Genomic DNA, 17055 nt, shown 5'->3' on the forward strand with positions numbered 1-17055 from the left:
CACACACACACACACACATACAAACACACACACACACACACACACACACACACATACACATACAAACACACACAGAGACACACACACATACACATACAAACACACACACACACACTCACACACACACACACACACACACACACACACTGAGAGAGACACACAAAAAAAAATATTAATGTTAAAAAAGGAGGAAAGAAATAAATAATTTCTGATTATTTTACTATAAACATGTTTGTGTCTGTTTCTCTACATTAGATGTCTGTCAACTGGAACTGGACACAAACACAGTGAGCAGAGACCTCAAACTGTCTGACAACAACAGGAAGGTGACATGTGTGTGGGTGGAGCAGCCATATCCTGATCATCCAGAGAGGTTTGTCTCCTGGAAGTGGTATCAGCTGCTGTGTAGAGATGGTCTGACTGGTCGCTGTTACTGGGAGGTTGAGTGGAGAGGAGAGGTTTCTATATCACTGAGTTACAGAGGAATCAGGAGGAGAGGAGACAGTAGAGACTGTGTGTTTGGAGGTAATGATCAGTCCTGGAGTCTGAGGTGCTATGATGATGGTTACTCTGTCTGGCACAATGACATCAGAACAGACATCTCCTCCTCCTCTGTCTCTGGTAGAGTAGCAGTGTATGTGGACTGTCCTGCTGGCTCTCTGTCCTTCTACACAGTCTCCTCTGACTCACTGATCCACCTCCACACCTTCAACACCACATTCACTCAGCCTCTCTATCCTGGGTTTGGGTTCAGGTCTCCTGGTTCCTCAGTGTCTCTGAGTCCTCTGCAGGACTGAGAGTCTCTCCTGGTTCCTCAGTGTCTCTGAGTCCTCTGCAGGACTGAGAGTCTCTCCTGGTTCCTCAGTGTCTCTGAGTCCTCTGCAGGACTGAGAGTCTCTCCTGTGGACAGAAACACTGACTGAACATCAGCTGCTGAAATCAAAGTTCAGTCTGTTCACCATCACACACACTCTCACTGAGAAGCAGATCTGAGACTCAGACACAAAACATTCATTTCTCTGACTATTTCTTTGCCGTTTTTCAAACTTTTTGTCGTCTTGTTTTTTTTTCGTTTTTGTTGCCTTTTTTTGAACTTTTGTTGTGTTTTTTCCTTTGTTTTGGGGTTAAATAATTTGGCTGTGTATTTCCTGTATTTTCTGTGTGTAAATAATTAAACAGAGGTTCTCTCTCAATGATGAAAGGGAGTTGATCTCATTCTCCAGCCCATTCTCATTTGATCTGGGTGTGGGTCTGATGCGACGAAAAAGGCGTCTTTCAGCGTGTTTGTATAACGCACCGGGCAGAGCAGCAGTTAGAGAGGATTTAGAGAGTAGTATGTAACGGCGAATTTCCACGTAAGGAGGTTCGCGTCCTGCTTGTCACGCTTGCAATTGTCGTTTTTTTCTTTCCTCTCGCATGTCACAGAACCGTACGCCCACCCACGACCCTTTCCTTGACATAACTGCGTCAAAAGGGACGGCAACAGTCCCGACCAAGCGCGTTTACTTATAGCGCTAAAGGAGACTTTTAGCGTCAATGAGAACGCCAAAGGCACCTGACCAAGCGTCCATATTTTACGAGATTGTTTATTGTTTATTTCTTTACTTGATCAGGGATAATGCACAAAAAACATTAGTCTAAAAAAGAAGAGATGTCATGTGCCAGGTTATAGCAAAAAATGCTAATTTCCACCCGCAGTCCCTGGACAGGTTGATGTTATACTTACAAAAGATGGGTGTGAGAATGTGTTGCATTCTCACATGTTGATTCTGATTCTCACTAAACTAAGTGGGAGCCACAAAGTCTAAGAACGTAATGTGTACGCTGAACAGATAGGGGCTACAAGGTCACCCTAAACTATCTCTCCCGGGACATTCATTTCTCCCTGGATAGTTGAGACTCCTCAGATAGTTGAGATTAACGGGATGTCTAACCTTGGGGTAGAAAGTGGTACAGAGGGGAAGAAGTGAAGTGGCTCCTGAATGTCTACTATGTCTGATTGATTGTAAGAAATGCCGAGTCATGTTTAGGCAGGGGGCATGTCTTTCTATCTCACTGAAGATGTATATAAGCTGTGTGCTTTTTCTTCTTCAAAGAAGACACTTTCCCACTGTACTGTTGTACTTGTCAAACTGTGTTCATATATTTGCAAATATAAATAAATACTCAAAGACCAAACTTTGGTTTCATTCTCAAATAGTCTTATTTGTTTCATCTTGTCCTTTTTGAAATACACCCTGCTGCAAACACGAAAAGTTTCCACCACACCATCTACAAACTACAATACCCAACAGAAATATTCATTAATTTAATGATTAAATAAGGTAGAGTCTCCAAACTCACCTCAATTATAACTTGTCTCCTGCTAGTTGTATTACAGCACTTACTTTAAAATACTAATATATTTTAATAATTAAATAGAGTCATGTCTCTAAACTTACCTCACACATAATTAGTCTTCTGCTGGTTATATAATACAGCACTTACCTTTCAAAAACAGGCATATTCATAATTTTGGGGAATATTTGTTGCCATAATAATATGTCATAATTACAAAGAGGCATGTCTCCAAAACTACTCCACACATAGAACCCCCCCTGCTGGTTGTCTGAATTTATTTTCAAAGTGCACCAGATTGATGCATTTAAACATTAAAATAGACAACATGTTCTTACAGGGGAGCATGCCCATGGACCCCCCTAGAGGGGCTGGAGCCCCAGTGCAGCTCTAGGTCTAGTGACCCCCCTAGAGGGGCTGGAGCCCCAGTGCAGCTCTAGGTCTAGTGACCCCCCTGGGGCAGTGTCCCTGTTTTAAGTTTACAAAGATAAAAACATTACCTGTTTTGGAGGTATTTACGCTTCTGAGCTGAAAATGTCCCCAGATTTTGTCTCAGAAATCTGGTCACCTTAACTTAAGGGCCGTCCACACCAAGAACGTTAATTATAAATATATAGTTTTAAAAATCGTTCTAACATGAGTGGATGGTGGAGTTCACACCACAACTATAACGACGACGACAGTGGAGAACGATATCATTGGGATCACTTTCAGAGAGATCTGATGAACGATAGAGACACTGACAGCCAATCAGAATCCATCTGAGTTTACAACATGACACGGCGGAGAGAGACTGGAATGGAAATGAATGGAATGGAAAACAAGCAGAAAGGAGGCAACGAGCCACAAAACACTATTCCAGCCAAGTGTGTCGTGCAGCAGTTATGTGTCCATGAGTCTGGGGGGCGGAGCTTCTGAAGGGGGGTTTGTATTTATTTGGTAGTTGAGTTCAAATATCAAAACGGAAGAATGTTCGGACTAAAATTATAAAAATAAAAGTTAAAAAAATATTCAGTAATACAAAAAAATTATACACGAAAATAAACGAGCAGAAAAGCCAAAAATATTAGAAAACATTAATTAAAAACATTAAATAGGAAGCACAATCTTACAGTTTTAATAGCTTTCATGATGAAATAATTGTCTAAATATTTATAGCACAATTTCGTTTTTGCACACATTAAAGTGAGGTTTTACTTTGGTAAATTTACAAAAACTGCAAAGAAAATTATGAGATTGAAAAGAAAATATTATTTCTTATATATAGTATTGTATATGATAAAAACATATAATATATAAAATTATATTACACTTTCCAGTAAAAGTTCCCTGTTGGGACACAGATGTTGTCCGTACCGTTACCTGCTGGGACACAGATGTTGTCCGTACCGTTACCTGTTGGGACACAGATGTTGTTCGTACCGTTACCTGCTGGGACACAGATGTTGTCCGTACCGTTACCTGTTGGGACACAGATGTTGTCCGTACCGTTACCTGCTGGGACACAGATGTTGTCCATACAGTCTCTGGTTCTGGCTCTGACCACGGGACAGCTCGCTTCAACGCAGCGTAATAACTCCTGAAAATAATAATTATTATTTAATAAAATAATGTCCATCTCTCAAAACGTCTCGGTCTCTGCAGTCATCTGAAACATCAAATTCCAGAAACAGGAAATAACACTCATGGACTTTTGTTTTCACTGCCGAAATGTTTCGCGGTGTTGGTGAATTCTATGAGGTACGTAGGGAAGGAGAGGAAGAAGAAAGTGAAGGAATGAAAGAGGAGAAAAATTAATATATATATATATATATATATATAAATATTATGGAGTGTGTGTGTGTTTGTGTGTGTGTGTGTGTGTGTGTGTGTGTTTCTGTGTGTGTGTGTGTGTGTGTGTGTGTGTGTGTGTGTGTGTGTGTGTGTCTGTGTGTGTGTTTCTGTGTCTATGTGTTGATGGAGGCGACTTTGGTTCACTGAACATATTTCAATGACAATAAACTGATTATTGAGGACAAACGCCTCTGCTGAGAAACACACACAGACATAACATGTTTCAGATTATTCATAAATAGACCTTTATATAATAGAATATATATATATATATATAATAGACCTATATATAAACTAACACCTTCTCCGTGTCCTTTCCTGTTGGTTGTCCTGCAGAGAACACAAACACCTGACCATGTGCTGTTTGTATGCTCGCATAAGAAAACAGCAACAAATCTTTTGTTATTGTGGCCTCCATGTTTTCACCACCTGATGCTCCAGGCTACGGCCAACAGCTGGTGGCAGTCATGCAACAAGTTGTTATGCCAAACGCCAATATAACAGAAGAAGAAGAAGAACACATCCCGACCATGTGAACGCTGGCAGTCGGAAAAACAACGTAATCACGGGGGCGGTGCCTGTTATTCCCAGGTGGCATGAACGCAGCATGTGTGTCTGTGTGTGTGTGTGTGTGTCTGTGTGTGTGTGTGTGTGTGTGTGTGTGTGTGTGTGTGTGTGTGTGTGTGTGTGTGTGTGTGTGTCTGTGTGTGTGTGTGTCCTGCAGCATTCCTCCTGTTCAGACTGCTGGCATCTCCATCTTTTTATATCAGCTCGTATTTTCATTCCAATCACTCCTCCGTCACGTAGCTTCACTGGAAGATTAATATCTGTCCTGTGGAACGTGTCTGTGTGTGTGTGTGTCTGTGTGTGTGTGTGCGTGTGTGTGTGTCTGTGTGTGTGTGTCTGTGTGTCTATGTGTGTGTCTGTGTGTGCGTCTGTGTGTGCGTCTGTGTGTGCGTGCGTGTGTGCGTGCGTGTGTGTGTGCGTGTGTGCGTGTGTCTGTGTGTGCATCTGTGTGTGTGTGTGTGTGTGTGTGTGTGTGTGTGTGTCTGTGTGTGTATGTGTGTCTGTGTGTGTATGTATGTGTGTGTGTGTGTGTGTGTGTGTGTGTCTGTGTGTATGTGTGTCTGTGTGTGTATGTGTGTGTGTCTGTGTGTGTATGTGTGTGTGTCTGTGTGTGTATGTGTGTCTGTGTGTGTATGTGTGTGTGTCTGTGTGTGTATGTATGTGTGTGTGTCTGTGTGTCTGTGTGTGTGTGTGTGTGTGTGTGTCTGTGTGTGTGTGTGTGTGTGTGTCTGTGTGTGTGTGTGTGTGTGTGTGTGTGTGTGTTCAAGTTAAGCTGTTATCTTTAAATCAAACCTCTTCCTTAAACTCCTACCAACAACTCTCTCAGTCTAACAGGTTTACAGCTTTCTACAGAAGTCAACACGCTCTAATTCTCTCTCCACCAGAACTGATTTTATCAAACAAGTATCCCGGCTTTACTCGCTGTATTTCTTATGGTTGTTTTACATTCCCAAAAACAAAGAACAATCACAATCTGCAATGTATATGTGGTATATTTCAGTTGCAGCACTGTGTTGCCGTTGTATGGAGAAGGAACTTCGTAGACACTGCTCTTGGTATAAAAAGATTTATTACATCAGAGTTTTCAGCATCAATTTACAGACCCATGGATATCTGGAGAGACGACCGACCCAATCTTCAAAATTTGTCGCTCTGCCTTTTCTTTGTGTGAACAACGTATATATCTCAATGCATTGTATCAACATAGGACGTAATTTTGTAAGTATATCATTGGACGGATAACTAACCAATCAATGCCTGTTATCTGGCACAACTCCAAAAAAGGTCTCTTCTGTCTTGGGGGGACCCCTACTCATGTTAACAATTTCCAGATGTTCTCAGTAAATGTAGAGTAAAGTTCATGCATCCTCCTTATACCAAAAACTTAGATCACAATGGTAAATAGTCAGATACCACATATACACCTTGTAAGTGATCATACGATGTGTTTTTCATCAAAATATGTTTTTATGTGTAGGCTACATATTGATTTATATGCAAGATTATTCTGCATATGACAAACATCTCATACAGGAGACATTATGTACAGGATAATGATCGTCTGCTTATTACGACATGGGCCCTCACATACTAAGCATTTCTTAGTTATCATTTTGTACCATATTTGTATGACAAAAAGCCTTAAAATTATAATCTTGGTTGATTTGGCCCCCTTTGGTTATGGTGGTAACATTAAGTGTGGTTAACAGTAATGAAAATCACTAATGTGTGTGTGAAGACCATTTGAATACTGCAAGGGATTGGCAGACTCCGCCAATAACAATGGAAAGGTAATTACAGAATGTAAAAAGCCTACATTAAAGCTACACTGTGTAGGAATTTCTCCCATCTAGCGTTGAGATTATATAATTATATATCGCAATCAACTCTCTCGCGCCACGCTGTTCAAAATACGTATTGCAGCTACGGTAGCCTTCACGCTTCAAAAAGCGAAGGTATACAAAAGGCCGTCTATCAGCCGTGGTTGTTGGAGTTCATGTTGGAGAGTGGCGCGGACGCGCGCGTCACACCACAAGCGGGCACGCACGCCACCCGACGGAAAGGAGAGAGAAAGAAAAGGAGACTGCAGCGGTCCAGAGGATAATTAACTAATTGGGATTTGGTGTGTTCCTCCAAAGCAATGTTCACTCTTTTTTCTGATGATGCCGGTCTCTTCCTCTTTTCAGTATCCTTTTTACTTTTTCTGGGCAAAGAAGAAGAAGACTCCTGTTCCTTAAATTTTGATTTTGAATACATGTGGTCCTCCATGTTTCCTTCTTCAAACTTGCCGGGGGCCGGGAAGCTACGATACCCGTTAGCAGCATTAGCAGCAGCTGTGAGTTTATCATGTGACAGAGAAAACATGAAAGGTGGAGCAGTATGTCCTGTATGTCTCTCACACACACAGACACACACACACACAGCGACACACACGCACACAGAGACACACACGCACACAGAGACACAGACAAAGGCGGAGCAGTATGTCCTGTATGTCTCTTACCGGCTAACATATTTCTAGATGGAGCATTAATATGGAGCGTCTACCCCAGTTCATGCAAACACAAATGTAAAATTTCAAGCCAAAAGGAATACTTGGAGTTGATGGTGGAGGTAAATATTCTTGAAAAATGACAAGTTTGTGAACGGGCAACATAGATTTTGATAATGACCAACTAAACAACTTACACACTGGGACTTTAAATTGTTACTGTTAGAATAATACCAACCATTAATTGTATCAAATATTTACTCAAAAAAATCTTAAGGATTGTATCTTCAAACATCTAAGATCAAATTATTTTATTTATGACTGTATGTCTGTCCCTGGCCTGCATCATCTCTTGTGAAACTGTATTCTGACAGCTCATTGGGTAATGTGAACTATGAACAACCAGAGTCACTTTGTAGGAGGAGGAGATTCTATTATATTTCTTTTCAGTGATAATGCAGAACTCATCAATAAATCAAAAAAGGAAATTAACATCTTAAAGGAGTTGAGTCATTAAAATACCCTTTAAAAGGCGTATCGACAGTCTCAACTACCTTGGGTTCTCTCGTGACTGCCTCGCGTGGGTCAGTAACTATTTCTCTGGTAGGGTCCAGTGCGTTAAATCTGAGGGCCTGTTGTCTGGACCTATGGGGTCTCTATGGGGGTGCCACAAGGCTCGATTCTCGGGCCGACTCTTTTCTCCCTATACATCAATGATGTGGCTCTCGCTGTCGGGAATTCTCAAATCCACCTCTATGCAGACGACACCATCCTGTACACATCCGGCCCCTCATTGGATACTGTGCTTTCAGACCTCCAGGCAGAGGTGTCAAAAGTATTCATATTCATTCCTCAGGTAGAAGTATAGATACTAGGGTTTAAAAAGACTTCTGTAGAAGTTGAAGTATCAACTCGAGCTTTTTACTCAAGTAAAAGTGTAAAAGTACTGGTTTCAAAACTACTAAGTAATGTAAGGGGCACAAAAATAATATCAATATGCTTTTTCAAATTAGACGGCGAGTTTTAGAAACAATTAGCTCGTGGTACTTGGGTGCGCAGAGCTTGCAGTGCATGCAAAAGGAGTTGTTTTTGCATCCAAACATTTTGAAAAATTCTTCCAGGTACGGCCAGGGATGTAGAAGGGTTGGTTGGTCTTCCTGGCTACCAACCTCCTCGCTGGTGATTGGTTTCACTCGAGTTCTCTTGAGTCTCTGCCACGGACATCTTGGTACTAGGCTACATACGTCTGCTATTTCCTTGCTGGAGCGTGACATGATTTGTGTCATGTGCAGGTGCAATGGAGCGCGTACAAACCAATAGGGTGTCGGAATGGTATAAGTTTATACTTCTCATCCAACCACAATCAAATTCACTCTCTCCGGATGGAGCGATTTATCGTGGATAGGTTTTTGTTTTTTTTGTGTGTTTTTTTGAACGATGACAAGCCAGAATGAAAACAAGCCAAACTGAAATAGGAGTTACGAGGCTATTTTTAAAATGTAAGGAGTAGAAAGTACAGATAATTGCGTGAAAATGTAAGGAGCAGAAGTAAAAAGTCTGCTGTTAAATACTTAAGTAAGGTAACAAAGTACTTTTTTACTTGAGACCTCTGCCTCCAGGAGAGCTTCAATGCCATTCAGCATTCCTTCCGAAACCTCAAACTACTGCTACACTCTGGCAAAACCAAGTTCATGCTTTTCAATAGATCGCTGCCCATCCGATTAGCATCACCACGCTCGATGGGTTGGAATAAGAAAATGTGGCGGTGTACAATTACGTGTCTGGTTAAACATTTGCTCTCCTTCCAGCAACACATAACCCACCTTCAATCTAAAGTTAAGTCTTGGATCGGTTTCCTATTCCGCAACAGGGCCTCCTTCACTCACGCTGCCAAACTCGCTTTATTAAAAATGACAATTTTACCAATTCTCGACGTCAGTGATATCGTTTACAGAACTGCCTCAAACTCTCTCCTGGATAAACTGGATGTCGTCTACCACAGTGCCATACGTTTTGTGACCAGAGCCCCCTATAACACCCACCATTGCAAGCTCTATGCATTAGTCGGCTGGCCCTCGTTACACACTCGATGCCTAACTCACTGGTACCAACTCATTTACAAATCCTTGCTGGGCAAAGCCCCGCTGTACCTACGCTCCTGGTCACTATAGCTTCTCCCGCCCGCAACCTGCGCTCAAGCAGTTACATCTCCTTGGTCACCCCTAAAGCCCACACCTCCTTTGGCCACCACTCCTTCCAGTTCTCAGCTGCAAATGACTGGAATGCACTTCAAAAAACCCTGAAACTCAAAACCCTACTTATTTTGTATTCTGTATTCCTGTATTGTATTGAATGTGAAACTGTATGTTGTCTTGCACGCTCATGCGTTTCTTGGCCAGGTCGCTGTTGCAAATGAGAACCTGTTCTCAACGGCCTACCTTGTTAAATAAATAAATAAATAAATAAAGATATGAATCACTTCTCATCCCTATCAGCTCTCCACCCCCACTCAGCCACCACCATGTGAAACTCCCTGATCATTCATCAAGCAGAACACCGCTGTGCAGGGAGCAGTCACATCACATGTCTGTTTGAGGATCACGGAGACGCGATGTGGATTACTTTGTCTTTAGTCACACTTGCATGGTTTTCTACGGCCCAAGCTGTCGGTAAGTTTTTCACGTTTGTTGTGTATTTTATGGCTGTGTGCTCATGAAGTGAGTACCATTTGAACTGTGAATATAATATTAAGGTCGTAGATTTTCACATCGAGAGAAAAAAAAATCAATGGTCCCCTGATATACAGCGTTAGGGACTCTTACCCAACCAGTTTTTCGACACTAAAAGTCACAGTTTCCCTGAGTACATGTCACTTATCTTATTGCATTGGTAGACCTAGATCCATATATTGTACTATCTTTGACTCTTTCTCTCTCTTTCTCTGTCCCCCTGACAGTCTACTGTGAAAATGTCATCCCTGACTGTTTAGCGGGTGATGTCCCCTGGACCAGGTAACTCATACTCATACATATAAAGCTGATACTGTAGATCTTACTCTCCTCTTATTGAACAATATATCCTTCTCTTACACTAATGAATAAGTGTGGCTGCTTGCTGCTGTCTAACCTAAACGGTTTTTGCAAAGTTTTTCCAAGAAAGAAACTAAGACTTATAGTGACGACTATATTTTAAGATGCAAATAAAGTACTTTCCACGCCAGAATGGGTGGCAAACAGAGTAAGACACACGTCCCAGAGGGACAAATAGTGGATATAATGACTTAGATTTATTGAATTAGAATATTGATCATCAAATTTTAGCTTTCCTGAAAATAGTTACGGTTGTTACGGTTTCAAAGGATGTAGGACCCAAGTGCAGAGACGGCAAACTCACGAATAAGCTCAAGGATTTTAATACATAAAGTCCAAACAGAAGGTGTCCTGTAACAACAGGCAAAATCCCCAAAACAGGAAACAGGCAAAAATACAAAACAGGAACAGTGGCAAGCAATCCACTGACAAAGGCTGACGACAATAATCCAACAAGAGAAAAAGACAGAACAGAGACTAAATAAACCAGGTAACGAGGACTAACGAGGGACAGGTGACACAACAGGTGGCAGAACAATCAAACAGGCGGGAAAACACAAGACAGGAAGTAAAACCAGACAAGATAAGGGAGAAAACAGAGACTTCAAAATAAAACAGGAAACAGAACATACACAACCCTAACAAGTTAACCATTAAATGTTTGGCACAATGGGAAAAGGAGAGTAAAAGTAATCTCGTATTTTATCTGCTTTTATATTTTTAACTGTTTTTTTTTAATCGTTTTTATGTAAAGCACTTTGATTTGCCCTGTTGCTGAAATGTGCTATACAAATAAAGCTGTCATGCCTTGCCTAATGCATGCTGGGATATCTCGGACATGATTGTGAGACCCTTAAAACAAAACGTGTACATAAACAACAACAATTACCCAATTATCATAACTTATATTGTTGTTGGAGGAACCAGTGTGTCAGCCTTTTCAGGAACTAAACATGACCGGGCATGTCTCTACCACAGTGTTTTTGGAAATGGCTTCACCGGACAATGTGGTATACAACCCATACATGACTGTGTAAAGTAATCATTTTAAATCATGTCAAAATGACAAAAGGCAACTTAGTTGTGTTGGTTGTTCACCTAAAATCAATGCTTATTCAAGTTTATGTAAGTTTTTGGATTGCTGAAATATGTGAACTATGTGTTGGTAGGTGCTATGAGAACAGCATTACAAGCTGTAGGGTGAGAAGCCGGGGCGGACAGATGCCAAACTTCATTCATCGGAGGGTCAGCTGGTATGAAAAGGTGAGGATATTTTTGGGTAGCTCCCAGCTCTTGTCTTATCAGGTCAATCTCAAGTTGTTGTATGAAATGTACTAATAATAAGCAAAACAAGTATTAAAAAAAGTATTAGTTGTCATCAGCGCCCCTAGTGATGGCAGGAAATACGACCCACAGGAGCGTTTTCTGTCCTCATATCTAAACCACAGTAACAGTCATGTTTCAAAACACGTTAACGTGAAATGTTCTAAGTTTGGATAGGTTTGGCACAAAAACTACTTGTTTATGTATAGGCACTAAATCTCTGGTCTAAAATCATCTGGCCAAAGGACTACAGTAAAGAATTAGCCGACTGGCTGACACTGGCACATTTACAGAAATGTTGATTAATGTGTGTTGTCCTTTATAAAATAAAGAATGAGAATAAATAAGAATGAGAGAAAACTACTTGGTTAAGTTCAGTGGTGGAAAGTACAAATACAAAGTACAAATACTGTACTTAAGTACATTTTTCACATATCTGTACTTAAGTAGAATCAATAGTGCATACTTTTGACTTTTACTTCATTACATTTTGCAGCAATTATCTATACTCCATACTTTCTACTCCACTACATTTCTACAGCGTTCCGTTACATTTTCTGATCAGTTTTTCCACCCGCCAAAACTTCTTCCTGACCGTCACAAGTTTGCAGTCTGCAGGGAAGCCTTCAGCAGTGGCCGTCCAGCTCCCGGTGATACTCGCGATATTACGAATCCCACTATGGCCACACCAAGACCCGCCCTTCAATAGCGTTTATTGGCCAGGCGCGTACCGCTCCTGGTACTGCTGCTGCACCCATTGCTCTGCTTGGTCATATGTGAAGCACCCGTTCACATAGTATATTTATCTTAAAAACACTCCCGGTCCTCCTCAGCTGTGAAGCCACGTACTTGTTGTCCAAGCCTGTATGTTCTTGCTAGATAAATGTGTTCAGCATTCACTGTCCCGTGGGTAATAATGCAAAGTGGAGCTTCATGCAGATCACCCTGATAGATAACCAGAATTGTAAGTCAGAATGTAAACTGGGCCACAGATAGTAAGCACAATTACATTAACCTAAAACTAACTTAATTAAAATGCCACAGCCCATACTGTTTTTTTAATTATTAGAATATAGACATTAAGAGAATAAATTGTTATGCAAGTACTTTTACTTTTAATACTTAAAGTACATTTAAAATCAGGTACTTTTAACTTTTACTTAAGTAGGGTTGCCATTGTGGTACTTCTACTTTTACTAAAGTAAATATGTCTCTGGTTATTTGTAGTTTTACTTAAGTACTGAGATTGAGTACTTCCTCCACCACTGACAAACAGTTGCACGTCTCTCGTTGTAGTTTGTCCTCTGCAGTGATGCTCTTTGTTTTCACGGTTAGAAATTAATAAGTGTGATTCATTCTGAGACTTTTGGATGCATCCATCCATCTTCTTCCGCTTATCCGGTAACGGGTCGCAGGGGTAGCAGCTCCAGCAGGGGACCCCAAACTTCCCTTTCCCGAGCCACATTAACCAGCTCCGACTGGGGGATCCCGAGGCGTTCCCAGGCCAGGTTGGAGATATAATCCCTCCACCTAGTCCTGGGTCTTCCCCGAGGCCTCCTCCCAGCTGGACGTGCCTGGAACACCTCCCTAGGGAGGCGCCCAGGGGGCATCCTTACCAGATGCCCGAACCACCTCAACTGGCTCCTTTCGACGCGAAGGAGCAGCGGCTCTACTCCGAGCTCCTCGCGGATGACTGAGCTTCTCACCCTATCTCTAAGGGAGACGCCAGTCACCCTCCTGAGGAAACCCATTTCGGCCGCTTGTACCCTGGATCTCGTTCTTTCGGTCATGACCCAGCCTTCATGACCATAGGTGAGGGTAGGAACGAAAACTGACCGGTAGATTGAGAGCTTTGCCTTCTGGCTCAGCTCTCTTTTCGTCACAACGGTGCGATAAATTGAGTGTAATACCGCACCCGCTGCGCCGATTCTCCGACCAATCTCCCGCTCCATTGTCCCCTCACTCGCGAACAATACCCCAAGGTACTTGAACTCCTTCACTTGGGGTAAAGACTCATTCCCTACCTGGAGAAGGCACTCCATCGGTTTCCTGCTGAGAACCATGGCCTCAGATTTAGAGGTGCTGATCCTCATCCCAGCCGCTTCACACTCGGCTGCGAACCGATCCAGTGAGTGCTGAAGGTCACAGGCCGACGATGCCATCAGGACCACATCATCCGCAAAAAGCAGCGATGAGATCCCCAGCTCACCAAACTGCAACCCCTCTCCAACCCGACTACGCCTCGATATCCTGTCCATAAATTCTACAAACAGGATTGGTGACAAAGCGCAGCCCTGGCGGAGGCCAACTCTCACCTGAAACAAGTCCGACTTACTGCCGAGAACCCGGACACAGCTCTCGCTTTGGTCGTACAGAGATTGGATGGCCCTGAGAAGGGACCCCCTCACCCCATACTCCCGCAGCACCTCCCACAGTATCTCCCGGGGGACCCGGTCATACGCCTTCTCCAGATCCACAAAGCACATGTAGACCGGTTGGGCATACTCCCAGGCTCCCTCCAGGATCCTTGCGAGAGTAAAGATCTGGTCCGTTGTTCCACAACCAGGACGGAATCCGCATTGTTCCTCTTCAACCTGAGGTTCGACTATCGACCGAACCCTCCTTTCCAGCACCTTGGAGTAGACTTTACCGGGGAGGCTGAGAAGTGTGATACCCCTGTAATTGGCACACACCCTCTGGTCCCCCTTTTTGAAAAGGGGAACCACCACCCCGGTCTGCCACTCCTTAGGCACCGTCCCCGACTTCCACGCAATGTTGAAGAGGCGTGTCAACCAAGACAACCCCTCCACACCCAGAGCTTTAAGCATTTCTGGACGGATCTCATCAATCCCTGGGGCTTTGCCACTGTGGAGTTGTTTAACTACCTCAGCAACTTCCACCAGGGAAATTGACAACAATCCCCCATCATCCTCCAGCTCTGCCTCTACCATAGAGGGCGTATTACTCGGATTTAGGAGTTCCTCAAAGTGCTCCTTCCACCGCCCTATTACCTCCTCAGTTGAGGTCAACAGCGTCCCATCCTTACTGTACACAGCTTGGATGGTTCCCCGCTTCCCCCTCCTGATGTGGCGAACGGTTTTCCAGAAGCACCTTGGTGCCGACCGAAAGTCCTTCTCCATGTCTTCTCCGAACTTCTCCCACACCCGCTGCTTTGCCTCTTTCACGGCAGAGGCTGCAGCCCTTCGGGCCCTTCGGTACCTTGCAACTGCCTCCGGAGTCCTCTGGGATAACATATCCCGGAAAGACTCCTTCTTCAGTCGGACGGCTTCCCTGACCACCGGTGTCCACCACGGTGTTCGTGGGTTACCGCCCCTTGAGGCACCTAAGACCCTAAGACCACAGCTCCCCGCCGCAGCTTCAGCAATGGAAACTTTGAACATTGTCCACTCGGGTTCAATGCCCCCAGCCTCCACAGGGATGCACGAAAAGCTCCGCCGGAGGTGTGAGTTGAAAGTCTGTCGGACAGGGGCCTCCTCCGGACGTTCCCAATTTACCCGCACTACCCGTTTGGGCTTACCAGGTCTGTCCAGAGTCTTCCCCCACCCTCTGACCCAACTCACCACCAGATGGTGATCCAAAACATAGGGCCTCAGATCAGATGAAACGATTATAAAATCGATCATTGAACTTTGGCCTAGGATGCTCTCTCTGGTCTCCACCCATGTGGCAGCGCACCCGACCCCAGCGGTTCCTCCCACAGGTGGTGGGCCCATGGGTTGGAGAGATAGGTGCCACGTAGCTATTTCGGGCTGTGCCCGGCCGGGCTCCGTGGCAAACCCGGCCACCAGTCGCTCGCTGACGGGCCCTCCATCTGGGCCTGGCTCCAGACGGGGGCCCCGGGCTTCCTCCGGGCAGGGTCACTCCATCTCTACCTCGTTTTTTCATAGGGTTTTTGAACCATTCTTTGTCTGGCCCCTCCCCTAAGACCACTTTGCCTTGGGAGACCCTACCAGGAGCACAAAGCTCCAGACAACACAGCCCTCAGGTTCATAGGGACACACAAACCCCTCCACCATGATAAGGTGATGGTTCCAGGAGATGGATGTATTGATTACAAATATCCTGCCTCGTGTTAAGTACTGAGATTCAGTACCTCCTCCACCACTGGTTAGGTTTAAAAAAAGATCATGTGCCAAGTTCAGCCCCGACAAAACGTAGCAACACGTTTCACTAAACTGAATAAAAGTCCTATGTTTGTTCGACCCATCCCGTACATCGATTTTGACGCTCTTACATTCGTCGTTTTACGTCATGCTTTGCCCCCGTCATAATCACCACAGCCACTAGAGAGCGCCGCCATTTTAAACGTAAATATGAGTCGTTCTTGCTGGTTGAAGAAACGTTTGTTGGCTGTTTTTTCAGAGGACAGTTTGCTCAGACTGTCCTCTGAGCAATTAAAATAATCAACAATAAGTTAATTTCTTTAGATATATCATTTCCATACTTTTTTGCATGTTTTTAGGTTGAAGTGAGTCCCACTCCTGAACACAGCGTTTACATCCCAGCCTTGGCTCTCCAGAGGAGTAGAGGATTTGCCCCTGACAGGGATGGACTGCTGGTAGTCACTGTGATCAACAGCACTTTATTCCAGGTCAGTCACATTAGAGCCACAGACTATTAACTCCTCCTCAGCTGCAACTAAAGGCGCTGACACACCGGGCTGATAATCGGCCGTCGGACTGTCTGGCGAGGTCAGTGACCTGAGTCTGTTCGGTGTGTTCCGTGCCGTCATCCGTCCGAGGGGCCGTCGGCCTTCATTTTGGCCGATTTGACATGTATAATCGGCGGGGCGGGCACTGCCGGCAGTCGGACTCAATGACCCATCTGATTGGTGGAGAGCTAACCAGGAAACGATGAGCGTGACTAGAGTCTCTCAAAATCTGAGGAAAATCTTTCAAACTGACCTTTGTTGATCTGAAATGAAAACAGATTCAGCAACTGCACGGCCTATTTCTCTCTTAAAATGTTTTCAGAAACACGTTTCGGTGAACTATTTTAGTCCAATATGAAATCATATTCTGAACGAGCCGCCATGACAGTCTGGCTTTGAATTTCCGGAGAAACCAGACCCACGTGGCGCGTTCGTCCAATCAGCTGCCGGTTTTCATTTTTGGGCGACAATACAGATTAGCGCCGCCTGCTGTTATGGAGAAGTATTACGTCTGGTCTCTTCGGTGTTCTGAGGAACTTTTTGGACCAACTCGGGGAGACTGATCAGTCCGACTGGCTTTACTGCTGACGGTCAGCCGTCTGGTCGGTGTGTAAGCAGCTTTATTAATCTGATCACAATGGACATGTACATAAAGAGAAGTTCAGTTAGGGAAATCAGACACAAACATGGCTGCAATTGAGGGGTTTTTATGGTTGTTTGTTATGTTTTCTATTTGTATTCAA

The 17055-nt window shown here is 43.8% G+C and overlaps 1 pseudogene; it reads left to right on the forward strand.

The window, feature by feature from the left end:
* The window catches only part of LOC116036185, a 44347-nt pseudogene that overhangs the window by 6977 nt on the left and 20315 nt on the right, over positions 1 to 17055 (forward strand).

This window comes from Sander lucioperca, chromosome 5 (genome assembly GCF_008315115.2).
Source record: "Sander lucioperca isolate FBNREF2018 chromosome 5, SLUC_FBN_1.2, whole genome shotgun sequence".
NCBI lineage: Eukaryota > Metazoa > Chordata > Actinopteri > Perciformes > Percidae > Sander > Sander lucioperca.